General features: G+C 38.3%; 1 long non-coding RNA gene across 2 annotated transcripts; it reads right to left on the reverse strand.

The window, feature by feature from the left end:
* Nucleotides 1-3537: 3537 nt before the first annotated feature.
* Nucleotides 3538-7312, reverse strand: LOC127350694 (uncharacterized). Of its 2 annotated transcripts, none has more exons than XR_007880619.1 (3): nt 7197-7312; nt 6138-6226; nt 3538-5287 (listed from the first exon to the last, which is right to left on the reverse strand). It is a non-coding gene; the product is annotated as an uncharacterized LOC127350694 (long non-coding RNA). The 2 variants fall into 2 exon arrangements; XR_007880618.1 differs by having other exon boundaries at nt 6138-6826.
* Between the last annotated feature and the right edge of the window lie 4025 nt (nt 7313-11337).

An 11337-nucleotide genomic window follows, 5' to 3' on the forward strand; every position in this document is an offset into this window, starting at 1 on the left:
GAGAGGCACACGAAAAAAAAATTTCTGGGCTGTGTGGGTCTTTCATTTGGGAGGGGCATTTCTTACCACATGTATACCGGTTTGGTTGCATACTTAGAGAGACAATCAGAGAGACAAAACATCCACCCTATTTTATACCCTTGCCAACAACATTATATGAAATGACAGCTATCTTCAGTGTGAAAAAAACAGACATATGTATAATGATATCTAGACAGATAGTTGAATGGATAAATAAATGTCAAGTGTTAGGAATTTCACTGCTCGATCTGTGCAGTCAGGATGACACGTATGCTCAGCGAGTGCAGGCGGAGGTCGCCTTCGCTAGCGCTGCACATTCTACCCACCTCACCCCATTTGTTTCTGACAGATTGACACAAGGGTGTGTATGTGTGTCAAGCTGTGCCAGGGGAATGAGGCAGAGGTGTTGATCAGTGAACTGAAGCTCTATGACTAGCTTCGCTGAACGACACTGTAAGCTGTTCTCTGCCCTAGCATCCAGAGATAGAGATCATCAGGGTTGAGTCCTCATCTAATCCCCAACACTACTAGGTTAGTAGTGGTAGTGGTTATTTGCATAAACATGTCATTCTAACTTAAAATGAATGTATAATGCTCTATATGCTGCTCTTCAATGCAAGCTGGTGCAGAGGGAAATAGATATCGTAATCCTAAACCATTCTAATCTTTCTCCAAAACCCAAAATGTTATGGTGAGTGTCAGAGTTCAGTGCACGACATGTTTTTGAAAAAATGACATGTTTTGAAAAAACAAACAAGAAAGAGACTAACAGCAACTTTAATTTATATCATATACACTATGGAAAAAAGTAAACAATTTGGCATTTTTCTTGCAAAGTTGTTGTCCACGGACCTGTTAACATTTAACAATTAAAAAATTGCACACCTTATTTTTAGTGTAACCCAATCGAACCAGCACACAGATGTCATAAACATACTGTCCAAATGAAATAACAAAATACATCATTTATATAACCTAACCCTAATCAAGTTATTTAAACAGCTTAAAGTAGTTCCTTCCATCCTGATTGTGACAAAACTCAAACAAAGCTGCCATAAGAATAAGATAAATGATATTGTGAGCAGCTTGTGTTAATTTAACAGGACAAAAAATCTCTTTGAAAAACAGCCTGTTCACCACAGAACAGCTTACTCACCACTATGAACACGTCGTCTTTTATTTAGAAACGCTGCGAGGAAGTAATGTTCCATCATTTATCATTAGAAAACATGAATTACTGTAAACCTCCATGTGCTCCCTTCCCACCGAAAGATAATGACTTAAAACCTGCCTGTTATAATCAAGGTATGATTTTTAAGGAACAATTATGCTATAGCTCCATGCTGTGCTAAGTGCAAATTAATTATTTACAACTCTATTAGTCAGTGTGAGACTAAGCTTCCTGCCAGGCTCGCTGCTAGTTAAATTCAGTTTTGACACTCATTTGACATATTTGGCTATTGTGGGTCTCCAGAGTGAAAAAGTGTCGGTCCTCGGATGTGATTTTCAAGTGAATTAGAACTCATTCAAGTTGTGTAGATTTTTGTATACGCTTACATTTTGCAGACTTGTTCTAGAGTAGAGCTCTGTTGTCGGCGATTATAGCTTTTTTATTTCATTGGTGAATCATATAAAAGACATTTACCTATAAAGTACATTTCCACTGAACAGAACTTCCTTTCTGTTAAATTCACTTTGGATGTAGCCAATTCGATAGATAGGGTTGTATTACATTACGTTCAACATTTAAAACATAACTCTAAAGTTGTTTCTGTAACTTGGTGACAAAAAATAAATAAATAAAAAATTGCTGTATCACAACATAAAAACAAGTTAACTTATAAACAATGTTATTGAGAGAAGTAGCGGGGGACAGAAGAGGAAAAGGGAAACAGCACAGGCCACCATAGGTCTTCATCTGAATCTTTATCAGTGCCAATTAATTCACTTCCTGCAAGCTAACTAATTAAAGGTTCAATTCATCTATGTCACAAAAAAAAAAAAAAACTCTTTTGCAGACTGTATAGTTAAAACTAAGTAAGTATGACACTTAAATACTGGGGCTAGAAGAATTCTAGTAAAAGATAACCCCTCATTTTTGCCTAATTAAATCTGTGCTGATTATAAAAGCAGTCATTTCCTGCTCAAAACATATTTGTATTGTAAATAAGTGCCGTTCTTTATGTGCATAGGCGTACAGAACACCTGCCCAGGTGCACAAACAATTCAACCTGTCATCAGCCAGACATCCGAGGCATTCCACCGCTCACAATTTGTTTATCCGATGCCCATGTTGAGTGCCAATGCAGGAAGCAGTGTAGCCTTATCTAACAAGGCCTAAGGCATGGGTGAGGAGGTAGGTGTGGTGGAAGAGCATGTAGCAATTATCTTTTGTTCACAGGTATAAACGCTGGTGGAGTAGAAATATATGATATACTAATATGCAACGTAAGTAGTTACTGGTACTTCTATGTCTATTTATGGTTAACTAGGAGTGGATGCTTCTGCAAACACAACATGTGTATGCACTGCTTTATAAATACAAAGAACAGACTGCATATGCATATTTCTGTGTTTTTGGGGGTGAGTTTTAGTCGTGAACCTATAAAAAGAGTTTTATGCATCTTGAAATGAGTCTGAGTGCAGAAAGGTGTCATTGAGTAGGCTTGGTGCACAGTTCAGGTGTCTCTTTAGTATGTGCACAGCATAGAGAACAGCTGTGTAACCAAATAGCGTAACTCCCTGTCACTGACATGACCTAAAGTGATAGTCGCAGGGATTTCCTCTCACCTTCTGCCCTCACACTCCTAAGAGCCAGATTGACAGTTTTGACAGGTGGTACTTTTTCAGAGGATTTTGTGTCACAGAGAGCTGGAGACTGACAACCGGTGGAGTATTCATACTCAGGTCCGTGCTGAAGCTGTCAGTCGTCCTCTCAAGAATAAAGACCATGCATGGCTACTTCAGCTGAACGAAATAGGCTGCAGGGGCCGCTGACAGACAAGATCAAGCAGGAGCCGGCGCTTTGTACTCTCTGAGAATCTACATATTTACTTTATGTCTTCCAGATCCAACCTGCCATGCTGTTAAAAGGACAATGTCACCCATTCAGACTAAGTGTGGCACTCAATTTCCTTCAAAGGAGATCAAGAAAGATTCAATGAGGGACATCCGTTAAAGTGACATCCTACCTCGCTAGGACAATGGGACGATTTAGTACTTTATCTCCATGTGAGCTCTGTGGACAGTGAACCATGGATAATAGCTACCTCGGGGAGCTGCATTTAGTGCTAGACAGCAGGTCATAGGTGTTTGATGTACAGTTTTTTAGACAAGACTCTCACACAGTGTATTTGAATGGAGTGTGAAATTTCCCTGGATCACGTATTGTTCATGATTCACTGACGACGGCCACCACAGTGGTGAACACGCTGCAAACAGCAAGTGCTCAGCAAGAGCCATTTGTGCTTCCATAATCACAGTGATATATCACACATAACCACATATGCAAGGTCATTACTTAAACTAATCTGTGCTTTTATTAAAGGTGCAGGACACAATTTGAACATACACACGCATTTTGCTGGGTTTGAAGAACAACAACTAACATCTGTTCTACTTGGCTAAATATATCTGTAAACTTGTGATTTGAGGTTGTTGGTGCCAAACAACAAATGACTCAAATGTGCAAGCAATGATCTTCCACCGATATGGGTAAAGAAGCCCAGTATCCATACATCCGTATTGAAAGACACCAAAACACTCACAATTTCTCCCTCCCCACACATCTCCAACCTCTGTGTCATTTTCATTAGCAAACTCTCCTTTGGACACCACGTCAACCAAATCACCAGCACTGCATTTTTCCACCTGGACAATATAGCTTGTCGCCGCCCATCACTCTACTTCTCTGCTGCTGAAACTCTGGACTAATGAAAACCTTCTGAAACACCATTAGATAAACCAAGAAAAGGTCAATACATGTTGTTAAAGTTCCAGTGTGTAAAATTTAGTACGATCTGTTCATAGTTCAGTTTTCATTAGTGTATTACCACCTGAATATACAAATTGTTGTGTTTTTGTTACATTTTACCTACAGACTGCCATTTTGAACTGCCATATTTATACAGACACTGGGTCTAAATAAAGTCTTTTGGCATCTACCATAGTTTTCTCCTACATGCTTTGAAGGTTCAGCTGTATTCACTCACTCACATTGTGACTGAGCATAATGCACTCTAACTGCACTGAAATTACATTATATTCTCATGCAATTCAGAATCAGAAATACAGAATCAGAAATACTTAATTGATCCCGGGGGGGGGATTTGTTTTGTTTTTCCAAACTTCATATAAAGCACTTTGAATAGCCTCCACTGGTGGATAAAATTTGATGCAGTGCACTAATGGGTGCTCTTAAGATGGAGAAAATGTGATAACCTGGAGAAAATGTAATGTGATGCCATATAGGCTGCCCTACATGCTAGAAAAGTAGTTGCTCTCTACATGCCTCTATATGGTTAAGTAGTTAATGGTTCCCTGTGTGTTTTTATTGCAGATGTGTAGTAGTTATACTTTAAATCTGAGTCACATAATATCATTTTGCTAGGGTTTGGAAGTGTTTCAACATAAATGCATCATGACTGTGCGCTGGTGCCCCACAGCATGCCGCTGATGCCCTTTTTTTTGCCTCTCAGACAGTCTGAGTCCACTACTGATGAACCTTCATTATGAGAATGTAATCAGCTGGTCTATGGTTACTGTGTTTACAATGTAATGCATGTACATGGTGTAAGGATTTCACTTCAAAACCAAATTAAATATAAATTTAAACTCAGATCCACGTTGTTTCTTACCTGGAAACCAAATATAATGTTTTGCAGAAAGTGAGATTTATTTTTATGTCATTGTGGTGAAAAGTAATATTCCTATGCTAACCTTGAAAGTATCTCTCATAACTGCAGTTGCGATTCATTTTCTGATTTCTGAGGCTTACACTATCCCTGTCAGATCTGTAAACCTGACGTACCCTGCATGTGAGCATTTATTCCATCATTGGCCAGCTCATTTAACTGTGTGAGCCATACAGGCTTCACAGTTGCATCTGTCTCCATGTAGTTCACCATATGCAGCTTTCTGCCATCTGAAGGGTGTGTCAGATTTTGAGGAAGTGACTGTTTTGGGCAGTGGTGAGTGAAATGTCCTCCACTAGTCACTCTGACAAGCTGCTGGTATCTCTGGGAGCCTGGTGTCTCATCCTGTGTCTCTGCAATGTAAATTAATGTTGTTACAGGTACAGTATTCTGTGGAGTACATGTTTCTCAGTATTTATGACTGATGGAGTCTAGAATAAGGACAGTTTAACTGGTGCCCCTATAGAATCAAGTGATTTATGCTTGTCTGGGACAGTCTGACATATGAACACCCACATTTATCCAGACTTTAACAATATTAGCAGGTAAATGGGGACCAAACTAAGGCTAAAATAAAACCCTCATCTTAAAGAATATAAATCCAGTTAGATGGAAGGAGTCAGGTTTTGGTGCCTTGAGAGAGAGCCAAACAGGGTGAAGCTACTCTTAGCATGCACCCCAACTTAACTTTAGCCACTTTTAAAATTAAAAATGTAATGAATTAAATTAAAACCTCTGTTCTCCTGTAGCTTTGACTGATTGACTTCTCTACCTTTATTGAATTTAGAATTTCTTATCTGCTAACAGCACTGTAAGTGCACTATAAAAAAATGTCTGCTCTTTTATTAATTAGTTTTAATCTTATGTTTTACCTTGTGTAATAAGTTACTGTTACTAAGTAGGCTTCCATACCGAGGGAAAACAGGTTGGCTCCTCCTCCTGCCAAATAATAATAATAATAATAATAATAATAATAATAATAATAATAAATATATAATATTATCCTATGCAAATCAGTTATTGTGGTTATGTATCAATGTGTATGGATGTGTGTATATTTAAAAAGGCTATTAAGCTATCTTTTTGTGGAGTAAAGGGCTTTGTAAAAACAACCACATGTAAGATTTCCTGCTACTAAAACAGTATTTTCTTTAATATATGTGGACATGCTGTGCACCACTAGTGATTTGCATTTGTACTCACATTGTTATTAGATTTTTTGTCCTTGCAGTTTTCTCCAATTCCTCCCGGCATATTTTATTTTCTTGTTTTTGCTTTGTACATCTGATGTGCTTGTACATAAAAAACAAAGAATTAGGTTACAAAATAATGTCAAAGTACTTCTCAAAAAGAGCTAGTGTGATTGAAAGCACAGCAGAAATCCAGTTCAAAATTCTGCAAAAGAAAAGTACAGTATGTGACACTTTTTACAACAAATGTTCTTATCGTACTACTCAGCTAGTTCTAATAAAATAGAATCAAATGAAATGGAAATTCATGCCCAAAGGAAACAAGAGTTGAAGCGGAGAATAACATTTGTAATAACTTTGAGAATTTTCCACGTTTTACTTCAACTGTTAATAGCAGATCTGTTAAGAGCTTTTCTTCAAATGGAAAAATTAGAGTTCACTTAGTCATGGAGAGGTGAATCTTGGGGCAGCACGAGTGTTTTCCACTCGAAGAGAAGATTAAACTCCCTTCTGTCAATATTAAAGGCTCATCTGAGGGTTTTGGAGCTATTGGCACATCAGTCTGCAGAATTTCATCATGGCAGTCTGGAGGAAATAAGGTTACAGCCTCCCCATTGTCCTCCCACAGCTGTGGATATCTTATTGCATCTTTAGCTGACATATCAAGTTTCCATCTGCTGAATGCTCAGGTGTATTAGGATTCTTGATCCACAGGGAGAAAGAATCAAAAAAATCTAATTAGAACACAGGTTGTTAAGAATATGTTGCTCATATAACTGCACGTTATTGTTTTGAAACCAGCAGTTGCACACTGTATATACATTTTCCCCAAGTATTTTTTTAAAAACTAGTAGTACATATTAAACAATATTAATACAAATATTAATATTCTTATCGTCCAGCCATTATAATCTAGAAACACAGAGGATTTTAGCGAGTTCTGACACTTCAACGACACATTACTAAGCTTCACATAAAGGGTTAATTAATTGCAAGCGCTAATGAAACCTATTCGGATTGTACAGATTGTACAGCTGCAAGTAATGAACTCTTAACTCAATGAAGGATTCACCTTTTCTTTTTCTCCAAATCCCTTGAAAACCAGCACAGGGTTTAGCGGCACCACCGAGTCTAAGAGTGACCATTTCCTCCTGGCGAATGAACTGTGCGGGCAGAATGGTTTTTGTGGCGAATAGTGGGAACACAGACGTATTATTCCGTGCAGAGATCCTGTTACACCAGAGGAGGTTCACATGCTTGGCAGGATGACCACTATGAAAAGGCTCTGGTTATCTGTGAAGCCCCTAGCAACAGCATTCCCCAAGAGAGGAAGCTGGCAGGGTAGCGGAACAGAATGAAGTCGCTGTGTCCTGATTGTTAAGTGTGATTACATGAAGAAGTGTCACCGACAACACCTGTTGTTGTGGGCTTTTGTTGCACGGCAGGTCCCAGTTCCATTTTATGTGCGTGGACGCATCTGGGTCGAATGTGTTTTTGTCCACTGCCCTTTGAATGGTCAGTGCATTTAGGCTGACATTTAAAAGTTTTGACTTTGTTTGTGACATTTATGTATGACAATTAAAAAATGTCTGCCACAGACTAATAGTGATTCTAATTGTACACAATTTGGGAGCCTTTTACATTTGCTATTTTCAACAGAGTCTCACCACACAGAAAGTGATTTGTGCATTTCTGGTTCAGAAGAAGATCTGGTTAGTCAGTATGACATGTGGCGGTGACTGTAGCAGAACAGACAAGCAAGTAAGCGCTGCTTGCCAAAATTCAGAAAAACAACAACGGCAAAGACACGATAGTATCACACATTGTTGAAAGCAAGCGATCTGGAAAATGCAAAATATAGTATATATATAATATGTGCTTTAGGAGGTGGCGCATCATTACCTAAACTATCACTAATATTAGTCTTTTTCTGAGTCTCAAGACTTTGCAGGGCTCTGTTCCACTACATTCTGTCATTTTTTTCAGCTTTTAACTGGAATCTTGGGAAAAGTGTACTTGACATAGTGTACTTCACACCAGAGAGGGATACTGGTGCAAAAACTAGCATCAGTGTCATTATTGTAACCTTCCTAATAGTATCAAGAAGCTGCATCAAGGCCAAACTATTACATAATCATATTAGCACAGTGCAGGTGAATAGACAGACGTAAGTAAAATCACAGATACAGTCGTAAATGTGATGATAATAAATAATAAAGACAAATCTAAAAACATCAAACAATAAACTAGCTATATTATTGCATGTTGGGATTTCTACAGCACTGAAATGCTTGCAGGGTGCTCTTTAATCAAATCATTTTTATCAAATCTAATAATGCTTAGCATTTGATGGACCGGGAGTGGTCATAAAACTGTGATGGGTTTTAGGTCAGTGCTTCCTGATTACCCTGGCACAGAGTTGTCACTTTTTAAGAACTGCGAAGTTGCCTCATGTGTAGCTCTTTGCCATTAAATTTATGGTGATGTATGCATGGAGTAGACTAATGGACATACAGAAGTAGTCTGCTTTAATGGGTCTCGTCTCGTGTGCTTGCCAAACAAAATGCCTGAGGTATGTAAAAAGAAACAAGAAAAAAAAAGAGAGTAGTGCATATTTGATCTGGTAAGCACTTGGAAACAGGCTGGAAGTTGTGGGGTTATTAATCACAGGACTGTATTCTACGAGTGAGCAATCTTGTGTGGTGTAGCATGGTGCACTGTACATTTCATCCCTCTGGAAAGCAATTTATTGGACCAGCTTCATTCTGCAGAGGGGATGTTGGGGGGGGGGGCACTCTGAACAACCACTGTTTTCTAGATTTACTCTGTCACTGCAACTATTTATGTACTGTATGTGAAGATTTGCTGATAGATCAGGGATGCAGAGAATTGAGTGTGAAGGTGAGTGCAGGCATGTACTGTGTGAGCTGAAATACATGGTTGGTTTATGTTTGGATGACATTTATCTGCATGCATATAGCTTAAGTTTTCTGGGAGTTTGCATCCCTATAAGAAAAATGAAGGCTTCATCAAACACAACCTCCCACTCTACTGGTTCACTTCAGCAACTGAGCCTTACCATTGAGATGTCAGAGGAGTGCACTCTAGTCCTTCAGTGTGGAAAGAAGGGACGCTCTCTAAATTGATTTTTCCTTGTTGCTGAAATACAAAGCATTTAAGGACGACAGCATAGGAAGCACAGTTTCTCTTTATCAGCGGATACAAAGAGAGATAGACGGAAGTGAGAATTGGGCTGTGTTTTTGTCCGCTGCTGTGTTTCTGCGAAGCTGGATTGCGAAGGCCTTGAAAGTTCTAGTTAGCAGATTTGAGAACTGACGTCTTGAAAATATTGTAAATGGATAGTCATGGATTTTATGATGTTATGTTGATCAATGCCATGTGTTACTCTAAAATGGGATAATTTGCAGTCCTTGTAAGCTAGTGCACTTGCTGCATAAGAAATATGGGATAGAAAATACCTTAGAAATGTCAATTTGATTAACTCTATTGCGGCTTGAAAATACACTCAATCAAAACCAATACAACAGAGCAATAGTTTCAATATTAATGCAGTTCTTATTTACTTATAGAAAAGAAACCATGGTAACAACAGAGATGTGCACTTCCTACTTTGGTGTTGCAATTTCGCCTACACATGTGATAATTATAGTTGACATTTGCGTTTAAAGGAAAATTTCGTCATTTTTGGCATGTTAGCTTAACTTAGCACAAAGACTAGATACAGGATAGCTCTGTCCAAATATAATCGAGCTAAGCTAAATGTCACAAAACCAGTCTGGCTGTGTGTGCGTGTTAATGCTAATCTATCGTGCAAAGATTTGTTGCAACCAAAGCAGAGTTTGTAACAACAACAGTTGACAATGAATTTTCAATGCTATGTTATGATATGCGAGGTAAAATTACAGTTTTTTTTCTATGAAGTCTGGTGGCAAGCAATAGGGATATTATGGCTGTTTCTGGTTAAATTAAAGGTCTAGCTCTGTCAATGTTATGGGAAGAATCTCGACAGACACTTAGAAGAGCAATCTGAGCCTGTCAGTGGCAAAAACAACCACTTTTAGTGGACGTACCTAAGAATTAGCTTACATTGTCACTGCCATTACAGCCCTTTTCCTGAATATTTTCTCATCCAACTCAGTGAATTAAGGGTTTAGCTTTGGTGAATGTTGGAAAGGGTGACAAAGATGTTTTTTTATTTTGTTTCTGTCTGGTTTGATGTGTGTTTTACAATTGTCTGTTAGGTAAAATTACGTGTATTGTCAATGGGGCCTAGTCTGCCATAGTGCCCATGTTTTGATCTTAGATGCTGGTGCTCTATTGGCAAGTGCATTACACACACACATATATATATATAACCTTATAAGTCACTCAAAGTTAATCTTGCATCTGTATTGTAAATATAGTTGACACAGGAATAAAACATGTTAAAACAACATTCAATTATTCACATATTCAGAGATATTTTATGTTTTTTATTTATCAACAGTTTTTATTGATTCATTGATTTGATGCCGTTCCATCTCTATGGCCATACCCTCATCCCCCACACCAGTGATGGAGATGTGAGTAATGAATATCTGAAAAGAAAGGTTAGTCCCTTGTGCCGCTGTGCTGATACAAAGCAGTTATCATTGTTTATTTCATTTTGTTTTCTCTGTGGGTAAAAAATCTATTTCTGAAAGTAGCTGAAGCTTAAAACGCAATAAAATCACAAACTGCGAGAAAATGACAAACAATGGCACAGACAAATGGCAACTGCTTTCAGAAATGCAGTGTTTGTGTTAAGAATGTGCTCTAATGAGACTGAGTGAAAAAAAACATGATGAAGCCTGACTTGACACAAACAACAAAGACCAGCGCTGCATCGAGTAAATGAAGTCTGTTACGGTGAAGGCACAGCTTCAACATCATCTCAGCACTCTGTACTGTGACAGCTTTTTTTTCTTCTTTTTTTTTTTTTTTTTCTTAAAGCATCCTGACAATATTTGGGACTTCTTTCTCACTCCAACAAAGACAAACAACTATGAAGCGGAACTGACTTACCTCAGGGCATCAAAACAGACTCCAGAGACTTAATCCCTTATCTTTTAAATGATGTATCACTTGGACAAAGATGTTGTCACTTCTGTGCTAAATACCTGGAGAGGAAATGACTGATGGCATTAGAATTCATACACCGGCAGAAGTGTTGC

Source organism: Dicentrarchus labrax, unplaced genomic scaffold (assembly GCF_905237075.1).
Source record: "Dicentrarchus labrax unplaced genomic scaffold, dlabrax2021, whole genome shotgun sequence".
Classification (NCBI taxonomy): Eukaryota; Metazoa; Chordata; class Actinopteri; family Moronidae; genus Dicentrarchus; species Dicentrarchus labrax.